At 34.7% G+C, this 12,519-nt stretch overlaps 1 protein-coding gene across 3 annotated transcripts in view; it reads right to left on the minus strand.

Annotated features, from left to right (window-relative positions):
- Positions 1-12,519, minus strand: part of Gabra2 (gamma-aminobutyric acid type A receptor subunit alpha2) — a 137,630-nt gene that overhangs the window by 70,227 nt on the left and 54,884 nt on the right. The gene's annotated exons all lie outside the window — the stretch shown is intronic.

A 12,519-nucleotide genomic window follows, 5' to 3' on the forward strand; every position in this document is an offset into this window, starting at 1 on the left:
GGAGGGGGCGGCTCTGCCTCTCAGCAGGCCGCTGCTCCTCTTCTGCCGGTGGGTCGCAGGCCCGCCTACCTTGCAGGAGTGATTGGAAGCTCTCTCTTTTTCTACTCTTGAAGACATTGTGAACTGTGAGGGTTTGTTTTTTTTCATTATTTCCAAGTGTATTCCATATTCCCAGGCTATATTTTTTAGTGATGACAATTAAAATGATGGAAATAGAAGAGATAATATTTATATTTTACATAGTTATATGATGAAAATAAATAAGAGGAGAATTCAGGAAAATTAAGGAAGAACAATAAAATGAAACACAGAGCATATACACAAATTACAGGAAACATATTAAATTCAAAGAAAATTTTGGAAGATCATCAACGATGAAGACTACAGAAAGATGATGAAAGCTTAGGACTGGAGACTGTAGAGGCCAGAATGCAATGAGTGCAGGAGCAAAGAGAGTACAGGTTGCAGTTGGTAAATTACTCTCTCCCTTTCCTAAATTTGTAAATCCCAATAAGAGAGATTGGAGAGTTCAAGCACTAAAAATCTAGAAACCAGCTAATATCAGTTAGATGCTGCTGTGTAATAAAAAGAAAATTCAGTAGCTTAAAGTAACAAGTATTCATTATGAGCCCAGAAGTCATGAGGCTAATATTGATAGACCTGACCTGGACTTTGTTTGATCTTCGCTGGATTTGTTCATGCATCTGTGGATTAGAAGGCTATTGGCTGATTTGGGCCACCTGGACAATTCAGCTTGACTCAGTGTTTCTCTTCTCCTCCAGGGACCACTGAACTACCCTGAGCTTGTCTTTCTAATATCAGTGGCAGGAGTACAAAAGAGAAAACCCAAATGTACAAGCCAATTTCAGGGCATTGCATGTGAAATATTTCTTACTATCTCATTGGCTAGAGTATCTATCTAACATGTCTGAACTGGTTGACAGATAGTATAGGAGGTGACCCTACCCACAGTGGGAGGCATTACAGAGTACTTATGGTCTGGATATGCAAAATCCCAAAAAGTTCATGTGTTGAAAGGATGGTTATCAATACAATAAGGTTCAGAGGTGGGACTTTAAGGCAATAATTGGATCACAGGGTTTCTGACTTCATCATGGATCCATCCTCAACCATTTGACAGATTAATCAATCCACTGAGAGCAGGATGGACTACTGCAAAGTGGGATCTAGTTGGAGGAAGTAGATCACTAGGGATGTGCCCTGGAAGGGTTTATCTTATACCTCTCTCACTCCACCCATCTCTCTCCTAAACTGCCATGAGCTGAGAAGTTTATCTTTGCCATGATGTTTTTTGTCATGGAGCCAGTCAAACATGGATTGAACTTCGGAAACCATGAGCAAAAAAAAAAAAAAAAAAAAAAAAAAAGACACCTTTCCTTCCCTGAGTTGTTCTTCTCAGGTATTTCAGTCACAGTGATGAAAAACTGACTAACACAAAAGTTAAATGAAAAAGGTGTAGATAAGGAAAATATGAAGAAACAGAGCCAGAATTCCATGTTGGCAATTTAGCATAGCAGGCCTCTGTTAGAGAAAACTAAGATGTTGGTAGTCTGAGAACCTCTGAAACTTCAATGAAAATCCCATGAGTCTAATAATATGGAGGCAAGCAGTTTATAAATTAGTAAATATAATAAACTACATTATACCAAAATGAAGAGCAAGATTTTATGCAGGAGCAGGATAATCAGTTTAGACCAGTGGTTCACAAAATGGATATGTACACTCATTTAAGTGTAGGAAGAAACAATTAGAATTTTAATTTTTATAAGCATTTTTTTCTAAATAGAAGAAGTAAATGAAGCTTTGCAAAATGATAACATACAATATACTATATTTGATAAAACAACATGATATTAGCATTCTCACTCTGTTTACAAGTAAATTCAGGCCATACTTTAAGGAATTCTATGGAATGTGGGGGCAATACTGGAATGATTGAGTGATACTTCATTCATTTGTTCTCAATGGACTGTGACTATGCCCAGTTAGGTGCGTTTATAATACTTGCTTGGGATTAGATTAACTCTAATTAAAATGGGAAAAGGGCTTCAGAATATTACTATGAAGACGCCATGGAATAAAATAATAATTACACAGCATAAGTAGAAAACAAGAGAAAGAGCACATCTATGCCCAATGTGGGTCTTCATTAGCCACATGAAGAATGATAAACTAATCAACACTAGAAATTTCTATAAAACCAAATTTGAAATGACACTATTAAATTAGGGCCTTGCATCTATTATAATACATATAATATTAATTTTAAGTACGGGATAATGATAGTATGTTGTTATTGCAAATAGCAAGGCATTTTCAAAAGCTAAACATACAGAACATGAAGACAAATATCTAAGATTGGTGAATGACTAAAAAAAAATGAGAATCACAATTCATTAAATATTGGCAAAGATGTGCATCTTAAATTTGAATTCCCCTATATTTCAGTTATCACAGTCATTATAACAAGTATAAAAATAATATGAATTTATAATCAGATATTTGAATTGTTTTATATCACAAAATATTTTAGGAAAATGCTTAAAAATAAGAAAGCACATTTAAGTAAGTTAATTACAAAATATTATAAAAGTTGAGGTGAGATTTAAAATACTTTTTCTCAGTATTTGAAAGGAATATTCTTGAAGTTTTCTTAAAATTAACTTTAGTTTTCTATAAGTATATGCTAATACAATAATGACTTGATTTGTGCTTTACTAGAAAATTATCAAAAAGTACAACACAGCAAATTTTTTTTATAAATGGAGATTCTAAAATAAATAAATAATAACATTAATTACATAATTTGTAGTGGAATACACAGACAACTTAAGTATAAATTTAGTAAAAAACAATAACATCAAAAAAATAAGGACATATTTGCATACATTTCTCCTACAGAGTACATACAGGAGAAATAAGAATGATTAATGGATGAAAACAAGGAGTTGAAAGATCCATATTCAAGATTTGAAAAATTTCTTATAGGAAATTTAATACATCTTCTTCTTTGATAGATGTGGTCATAGATAAATGTAGTAAATTTCCTGTTTCCAATATCAGTAGGAGCACAACCCAAACAAGTATGCATTTTCAAGTCCAATGGTTTCACCACCAAAAAAAAAAAAATCTACATTTATACAATAAAGTCCTTCAGTATTGTTTCCATAATTTTTCCTGCAAACAAGCAGATCATTAAGTCTCTTTTTCATATCCTGGTAAATAAATATGATTTCAAGGACATATTTACTTAGTGCAGACAGCATATTCTTTAGTGCCTGTCTTCATTAATTAGAAGTCAATACATATAGACAATTTCTGAAGAATTATATCTACTCCCTAAAACACAACCAAATTGCAGGACTGATCTTGGAGTGATTCCTTATTTACTTTGATTTACTACATGTATTTAAAAGCACCAAAATGCATTTTATTATTCCCCTTTTGCTAATAAAGGCTAGTCTCCCCTGAGTAAATTCCAATCTGTGTGCTGCCTCTATAATGAAGAAAAATGTGGTTCATAAAGCAGGTATGCAGCAATTAAGTAAACAACACCCTTGGAATATACAAGAATAGTAAACCTCAAAGACTTCATTTGGCACTTAAAGGGAGCTAGACAACACATTTAGCATAGTATTAGTGTTGCAAAAATTGCAAAGAAGTGGGTCACTTAAGAACAACAGATCAGCAGAACGCCAATAAAACCAATTAGTACAAAATCATAAAGCCCTAATATTCAAAGAGGCTCACACAAACAGAAATCATGAAACAACACATTTACTACATACTTGGGCTTTCCCTATGAAATTAGTGGCCAGGCAAATTTCACTAGTAAATTAGAAATTGATACTAAAGATTCAGATTCTAATAGCATGTTACTAAAATATATTTAATAAAAGTATTCAAAATAATTAATTATTATATGCAATGTAGCAATTCACTTTGATTAATTTATGCTATTTAAAATTTATATCAACTTTATTAAACATGCAAAATTATTTCCACTTCACAGGCAAGAATTCCAAAGCAATATTAATTTTTTTAAAAAAAGCCAAATTTAAACTTAAACCCTGTGCTTGCAAACATTAGGATCTTTTCACTATACTATATCAAAGAAACAACCTCTAAAGGCAGGACACAAAAGTAAAATTACCTTCCGTCATAGATAAATAAATGGATACTAATCATGGGTAATGAAAGATTACAGAAAGAATTAAATTGCAGGATTGAGACTGGAATTTTAGAATCCCTTAAAAGTATACTCTTCAATTAGTGGAATTGGAAAAACTGGATATTCACATGCAAAAAAAAATGAAATTGGACCTTTTTCTTCCATCATATGCAAAAATCAACACAAAATGGATTGAGGACCTCCAAAAAGTCCTGAAACTCTATTCCTAGAGGAAAATTAGAGGAAAAGCTTCTCAACATTGGTCTTGGCAATGATTTTTTTTTTCTTTTTTGTATACCAAATACTCATGTACCCGATTACCAATAACCTAGATAATGAAAGCAAAATTAAACAATTCAGACTACATCAAACTGAAACCTTTTTCACAGCAAAGGAAACAATCAACACAATGAAGACAGCCTATGAATTAGGAGAAACACAACTCAATAGCAAAAGTCAAACAAACGTTAAAAAAAAAGTTAAAGTAACCGAATAGACACTTTTCCAAATATAACCTAAAGTGGCCTAAAGGCATATAAAAAGCTGCTCATTACCACTATTCATCAGAAAATACATATTAAAACTACAAAGAGATAATAATCACATATCTATTAAGATGGCTATTATAAAAAAGACAATAGGTAAATGTTGGCAAGGATATGGGTTAAAGGAAACACTTGCATACTGTGGGGAGAATGAAAATCATTGTAGCCATTGTGGAAAATAGTATGGAGGTTCCCAAAAAACAAAAATAAAAACAGACCTATCACATGTTCCAGCAATAATTCTGCTGGGAATCCACTGAAACAAATTCTGCACCTCAGAGAGACATTTGTACTCCATGTTCACTGCAGCATACAATAACCAAGACACGGAAATGACGTAAGTTTCCATTGATAGATGAATGAATAAAAAATTGTTTACATATATGTATGCATAAAATATAAAATTGTGTATATGTATATATATGTATGTGTATATACATGTGGAATACTGCCATTTGTGACAACCTGGATGAATCTGGAGGACACTACACTAAGTGAAATAAGCCACACTTGGAAAGAAAAGTAGTGCATGATCTCACCTATATGGGGAATCTTTATAAAAAGAAAAAAAAAACTAGTACATGGAAACAGGAAATGAAACTGTAACTACAGGCAGAGAGAGAGAGGCTACAAGACAAAGGATAAAAAGTTGGAGATAAGTAGAATAAATAAGTTTAGAGATAGAAGGTAGTACATGAGGACTGTAGTTCTAATTTTTTGCTGTTATGAAGTTACATAAGAGAATAGATTTTAGGTGATCTTACTATGAAAGAAAGAAGGAAGGAAGGAAGGAAGAGAGAGAAGGAAAGAATGGAAAGGTACAAAGTAACTATTTGAGTTATTATATATGTTAACTTTCTTGACTATAATAACTACTCCACCAGGTATAATTATACCAAAGCATCATGTTGTACACATTAAATATATGCATTAATAAAAAACTTTTCATAATTAAAACTAACTTACATACAAGATCAAAGGATAAAATGCTAATAAATTAATTTATATGAAATTGATGCAAGAGCAGTCTCTTACATTAGGTAGATCAGGGCACCTGACCTTAAGCAGGTTATTTAATCTCTCCTTATGTCAACTGATTTATTTTTAAAAATGGTGAAAAAAAAATAAAACCTACCTGCTAGGACTCTTATAAGGAAGAGATAAGGTAACATATGTAAAGGTTTTAGAAACAATTTGGACATCAAAGAAGGTAGCCTGAAATAAATCACCTTCAAATGATCCTCCTCCCTCCTCTCATATCTAACAAAAGTGTAGCACAACAAAATAGGGACATCCAACAGCTAATAGTCATAAAGTAGGGTGCAGGGCAGCAGCTGAGTAGGATGCCACAAGAGAACACCAACAGAGGACAAGGTAGCCGTGTTATGAATGACTACATAATGAGATCCCCCAGAGGAAACATAAGTGTACCCTATGAGGGGACAGCATCTCTAAACCATTTATCTACAATACAAGTGGCCCTGATTGTTGAGAGAGATTTACTAACCAAACCAGATAAGTAAAGGGATATTTGACCCGTTTTTCTAATCTCCCTCATCCTTGCCTTGACTCTGGAGAACACAAAGAGGAAAGGAGGAGTAGATCACTGCCCAGCCCACATAGTACATCCCTCAGCTGTAAATCAGGCTGGGAAAAGGTGAGAAGGTGTACAGGACTGAAGGGAATGGTGCAGAGCATGCACTGGACTGGACACTTTATGAGCTGCGGAAAACACTAGGATATTGTCATGATGTGGGAAAGGTCATTCCAAATAACAGTGTGGTTAAATTTGGTCAAGTTGAATTTCTAAAGCCTTTGGAATAAAGTGCAAACACTTCCACTGTCTTCAAGGACCTACATGAACTTAACTCTCTAGCCCTATCTCAATCTCTCTCTCTCTCTCTCTGCGATATAGTAATATGATATGCACACTCACCGATCTCTGCTGGAATCACTCTTCTCTAATAGCTCCCTACTTCTGGCCAACTTCTACTCCACACTGAGAACAAGGGCCATGACAACCTTCCTCATTGGTGAACACATGAGGAAAGCCATCAGAAATTAAACATAGTAACAAGGACTCACAGCAACAAAGTCCTTAGTGGGACACAGGGATAAAAGGCATCAGCAAACACAGTCAGCAGAAAAGCTTTCAGGTGTTTAATGGCAAATAGCCACTTGCATATAATACCCTAATTCTTCCATTCACAGGTATGAAATGTCATGTGTGTGTATGTGTGTGTGTGTGTGTGTGTGTGTGTGTGTGTGTTTGCATGCTGTGCCTTTGTAGTGTATTAAACTATTCACAGTAAGTTTTCATTTGGTTTAATAGTTATAGTTGAAGGATGTAAATATGTCCAAAAAAGCTGTGCAACAAGAAATTACCTGATAAAAAATCTGTTTTAAAGTTTTATTTGTGCATATGTGAATGTCTTATAGGGGCAATTAGCTGTAACACCCTTAATACAGGGACTCTGAGTACTTTTCTAGCCCCCTCTCCCACAATATTCCTGAGAGCATCCATGAACTTTTTTATATTTCATCAAACTTAGCAAACCCTTTCTGTTTGTCCTCCTCAGCTATCTATTCTTTTTTCCCTAGAAATCTTTGCAATGTCTAGATCTTCTGCCCACATTCCCTCAGCTACCATATTCATCCATATATGCTTCAATAAAGGACTTATCACACTGTTTTAAAATTAATGATTTTTCTTAGCTGTCGCCCACTGTACTAGGGCAAGTCCTGGTTATACTTAGATATTTCAGCTCCCAACACTGTGACTGTGTGTGTGTGTGTGTGTGTGTGTGTAAAGTCTTGTTGAAATAGACAAATATAGTCGTGTCTTCTAGGAGACCAGATCTCAGGAAAACAAAAAAGACATGTAAAGATTTTTATAATCCAGTGTGCAACGTCATAAAAAGCAGAATCATTGTGAAGTGGAGCATTAGGAAAAGAAGGTTTGACTATTTGGAGTCACCTAAAAAGACATTAGAGAAAATAAAATTTGAGCTTGGCCATGAATACAAAAAAGATCTCCAGTTGGTGAAGGAGGGAGGGAAGTACAACAGCAATGGGGAAAACACATACAAGGCCAGAGCTGTTAAGGATAATGGCCTGTTTGGAGAACAGTGAGAAGTTCAATGCAATCTTTAAAAATAAAAGCCTCATTGAGAGTTATAATGCCTTATAACTGTTGCCCTCTGTCTCCCCTCCTTTCCTCAACCATGCTGCTTAAAAATGCTGCTTCCACACTTTCTCCACTTCCTCACCTCCCACATGCCTCCGCCCACTGCAATCTGGTTGCTTTTACCACCACCAGCAAACACCTCCTTGTTCTTAATCTATTGACACATTTAAACATTTTTCTTGGCTTTACCATAATATAGGACATGGTTATTTTCTCCCTGCTTTTGTAATTCTCTCCTGTATTGACATTCCCAAACCACACTTTCCTGGTGTTTCAGCAACCAAGATGAGATTGTTCCTCCTCCTGTGGAGGAACTATGAGATCTTAGCCTTTCCCCCGCCTGTCAACTATCTATATGGAGTGATGTCTCCTGGACAATATATGAGAGTAAAATATAAAGTCCATTATTCACCCAAGAGACAGGCTCCAGACTTGCAACCCAGAAAAGAACAATTTCTGCAACTTTTATTTCCAGAAATCATAGTTGTTTTTCATGTAGTTTATGCAAAGTACAGGAAGGGTTTTAGGGAATTCTACTCTGTCCTTAGGAGACCAAGAGAGCTAAGAATGGATGCACTAAGTCTCCACAATCCTTTTTCCCCTAGAAAGATAATAAATAATGTTAGACTTTTTAACTCGCCTCTTTCCTGAAACTGTTACCCCACTTCCCAGGCAAGGTTTAACTGTGGGCAAATATTGCAGGTTCATGCATTATCAAATGAGCCATATGACCTTCAGTGTACAGAATCCAATTTTGGTAAAGAACTGTGATACAAGTATCGGACTAGTACTCATCATTGCATCTGATAAGGAATGAAGTATGGCGGTCTCTGACTTTTGTTAAGGATCAAAAGTGCAATCTAGTTCCATGAAGGAAGCCACACTTCATTTTGTGAGACTCTCACTATTTCTCTCTCATAGTGTCTTCTGCAATCTTTTAAATATTTTTTATGTTGTTTAAATACTGGCATTCTAGAGTATCTACAAAAGTACAGGGCCAATTCCACTCCAATCTCTTTCCTTCTACAATTTAATGTATACTTACGTTTCAACAACCATCAAATGGCTTCCAACCATTTGAAACCCCTCTTCTGAACTCCAGATCGACTCTGCTACCTTGACACTCTAACTAAATAGATCTTAGTTCATTATGTCCAAGAACCCAAAAATCCATCCCCTAAGCAGCAAAGCAAAAGTAAACAAATATTTTACTTCTGTATCCCATGTCAATGTGAATGGTACCATCATCTGCCCAATCACTCATGCCCTCATTCTGTATTTCTACCAACCCTTGTAACCAAAAGATCACCAAGTTTTGTCAATAAACAACAGACAGATCTTTTAAATCATTTGGGGTCTTTATGTCTTCTGTTCCTCTACCCTGATCCAGTCCATAATTCTCTCTTATATGAACAACAACAACTTTCTGGCTTGTTTATACATTATGGGATTGCAGAAAATCTATACATGCCCTCAAGCTTCCACCTAATCCCCCAACGATCTTATACTAGATTTTTTCTTCACTTAAAATAAAGTCAATGCTTAAATGATTAAAATGCAGACTATCATGCCCACAATTTGCAATTATAAGTCCATAGATCTTATAATGATCCCAGAAACATCCAATTTAATAATACTTCAATGCAGGTGTATATAAATTACATTTTGAGAAATATTTTTAAAATTTTCTAATATTTGCTGAGTGAATGAATGTTCTTTAAGTCTAATTCCTAACCTTCCATAAATACTCATAACCATCCAGTAAGAGACTTCAATGTGCTAATTTTAAAATGGGTAAACATTATTACTTTACTTCTCACATACAGTGTTGGCCATGTTTGTAGCATGTTTCATTAAATGATGACATTTACAAATGACAATCTCTGATAAAGTGTAACAGATGAATCCAGTGTCAATTTTCAACCAGATATTAACATCTAATAATTCTCCAACTCTCTGATATTAACTACTGAACTATGCAACATCCCAATGGTTTCTGAGCATGCTAAGAGATAATTCTATGTTTACAGAGGAAGAAAAGTATTAACCTAGTGAATCAATATAATCAATAAACCAAAGTCACACTTACTTGACTGCCTGTTTCTTAAGAGCTTAAAAATAAACCCTGGATCAGCAATTTCAATATTTCTTTGCAGTTTCCACTGTTCATGCTCTAACCCTAACACTTAGCAACAGTCAACCATTTGGGCTGAGATATAATAATTGCTTGCTGTACCAATTACTCCTGAGGAATATGCACATACAGTAAAAATAATCCCCAATATAGGAAAGTACATCCTATATAAAAACCAGAAGAGGAAAAAAAAAACAAAAAAAGGAGTTAGTTAGAAATTGCTATAATGCAGACGCCTACTATAAACTTTGTCAGTTGTCAGCAACTAGTGCATTCCAACATTTAATTACCTTCTTACTCATGAATTTTTAAAATGTTAAAATAAAAGATTTTTAACTTAATTGCAGACACTGTAATTAGAATCTTTAATTATAATTTAGATCTACAACTTTCTTTGGACAATTACACTCCTTAATGTTTCTGAAATATCCGTGTGTATGTGTGTATGTATGTGTGCGTGCGCACATGTGTGTTCCTTTGTTTCTTAATTCTTTTTGCTATGCTGCTTTTTCCTCTCAGGCTAATGCCACAACAAATTTGCATCACTGACCTGAACAGGAGAAGTTAGGGGTGTAGATTTTGCTACTGAACAGAAATAAAAGTGCACAGAAGTGAGAGTACACTGCACAGAAATAAGAATGTATCAACTAAGCAATTAGAAGTGAGCTTAAATGTATCCTTTTTTTTCTCATTAACAACTTGCTTCTATAAGACATTATTAGTTAGATATCTCCATATTCTCTCTCACTTGTAAGTAATAATACAGGTGTGATTTAACTTCCCATCAGGATCATATTTCTATTTAGATTGTCACAGGCAACATTGTATACTGAACCAATTCAAACTTTTCCTTATTATTTATCTTACTTTCCTGAAAAAGTATAATCAAGATTAAAAGCAATTCTTTTGGTCATAATGAAAATCATTTCTCTTTGTAAAATGTTTAAATCAAGCTCCATCTTCCTTAGTAGACTTACATTGCAAGTATGTGAGTGCAAGCCTGTATGTATGTGTGTTCCTTGTGTAAATATGTTTTTCCTCATTCATTTTCCCCAGTTTCAACTTTCTTCTCTAGATTTAGACAATATCAAGTAGAAGCTATTAAATAACCAAATTATCTCCTGATCCTCACTCTGCATCCTCCCTACATCACACATAATTACATATAGTAATGATCCTGCATTGCCTCACAACTCCAAATCCACCCTCCTTTACCTTTCTTTGTGATACAGGAGTTGAATCTGTCAACATTACTCCCTTGCCAGCAGATGCAATGTCTGGCTTTGTCAACAGAAGGTTGCTGAAGGGTTATTCCATCATCATATCAAGGGAAGGGTGCTTCTCTTTCTAGTTCTCTTCTCGGGTCAGGTCCACTCTATTTGCACAATTGCAAAAAATTGGCATGCTTTGAGTTTTAGTCACTAGGCAGGGTATTCCTAGAGACCAGATTCAACAGGTATGCTCACACTCTTCACCAACAGCAGCTGCACATTCCTGTTACTGTGGTACCCTCTGGACCGAATTCACTGGCCTTGGGGGAAACTGCCCTCTCCCAAGAACCTTGTTCAAACCTGATTCATGATGCTGCAACCCAGAGGTGGATGCTGCTTATGTATTTTGTAATTCTATATTGCTTCTTATTCATTTATTTTTACTTTTGTGGTTATAGGGATTGAACTCAGGGGCACTTTATCACTGAGTTACATTCCCAACACTTTTTAAATTTATTTTGAGATGCGGTCTCACTAAATTGCCCAGGGTGGGCTGGAACCTTGCAATTCTCCTCCCTCAGTGACACTAATTACTGGGATTAAGTGAATATGCCACCACACCTGGCTATTTCTTCTTTTATTGAGTCTCCTTTTAATCTTTTCACATTTAACCATCTGTTACTAGTTAATGATTCTTTATTTTGGATTTTCTCTGTTCAAATTCCTGTTGTAGATTCTATCCTCTACATGGGTCCTAATGATACAGTCCATACCCATTTGTGCTTTTGAGAGCATCTTGATCCAAAACAATTATTGGTAAAACAGAGAAAACAAGGTGAACAAAGATGGAAATGAAGTAGGAAATCTGACATGACCAAAGAAATTTTACAGGAGTGTTTCACAGCAGACACAACTCTTGTATCACAAAGAAAGAGAAATGTATCATTAGGGGAAATGTCTAGGGCCTTCAAACCTTTTAAGAACTAGGTTGATTTTGAATATGTATTTCATTTTGAAGAATATTTCTAAATAGGTACACACACACACATACACATACTGCTTGTACTCCAAAATATGTATTCTAAAATATACAAAGAAAACTAAAAAACTCAAAATAATTGATTTATTTTAATGTTATCAATTGCCATTCCACTCAACTTAATTAATATATAATTAGGAGAGTGAGCATACCGAAATGCTTAATATATATATATATATATATATATATATATATATATATATATATATAT

This window comes from Marmota marmota, unplaced genomic scaffold (assembly GCF_001458135.2).
Source record: "Marmota marmota marmota unplaced genomic scaffold, marMar, whole genome shotgun sequence".
Lineage (NCBI taxonomy): Eukaryota > Metazoa > Chordata > Mammalia > Rodentia > Sciuridae > Marmota > Marmota marmota.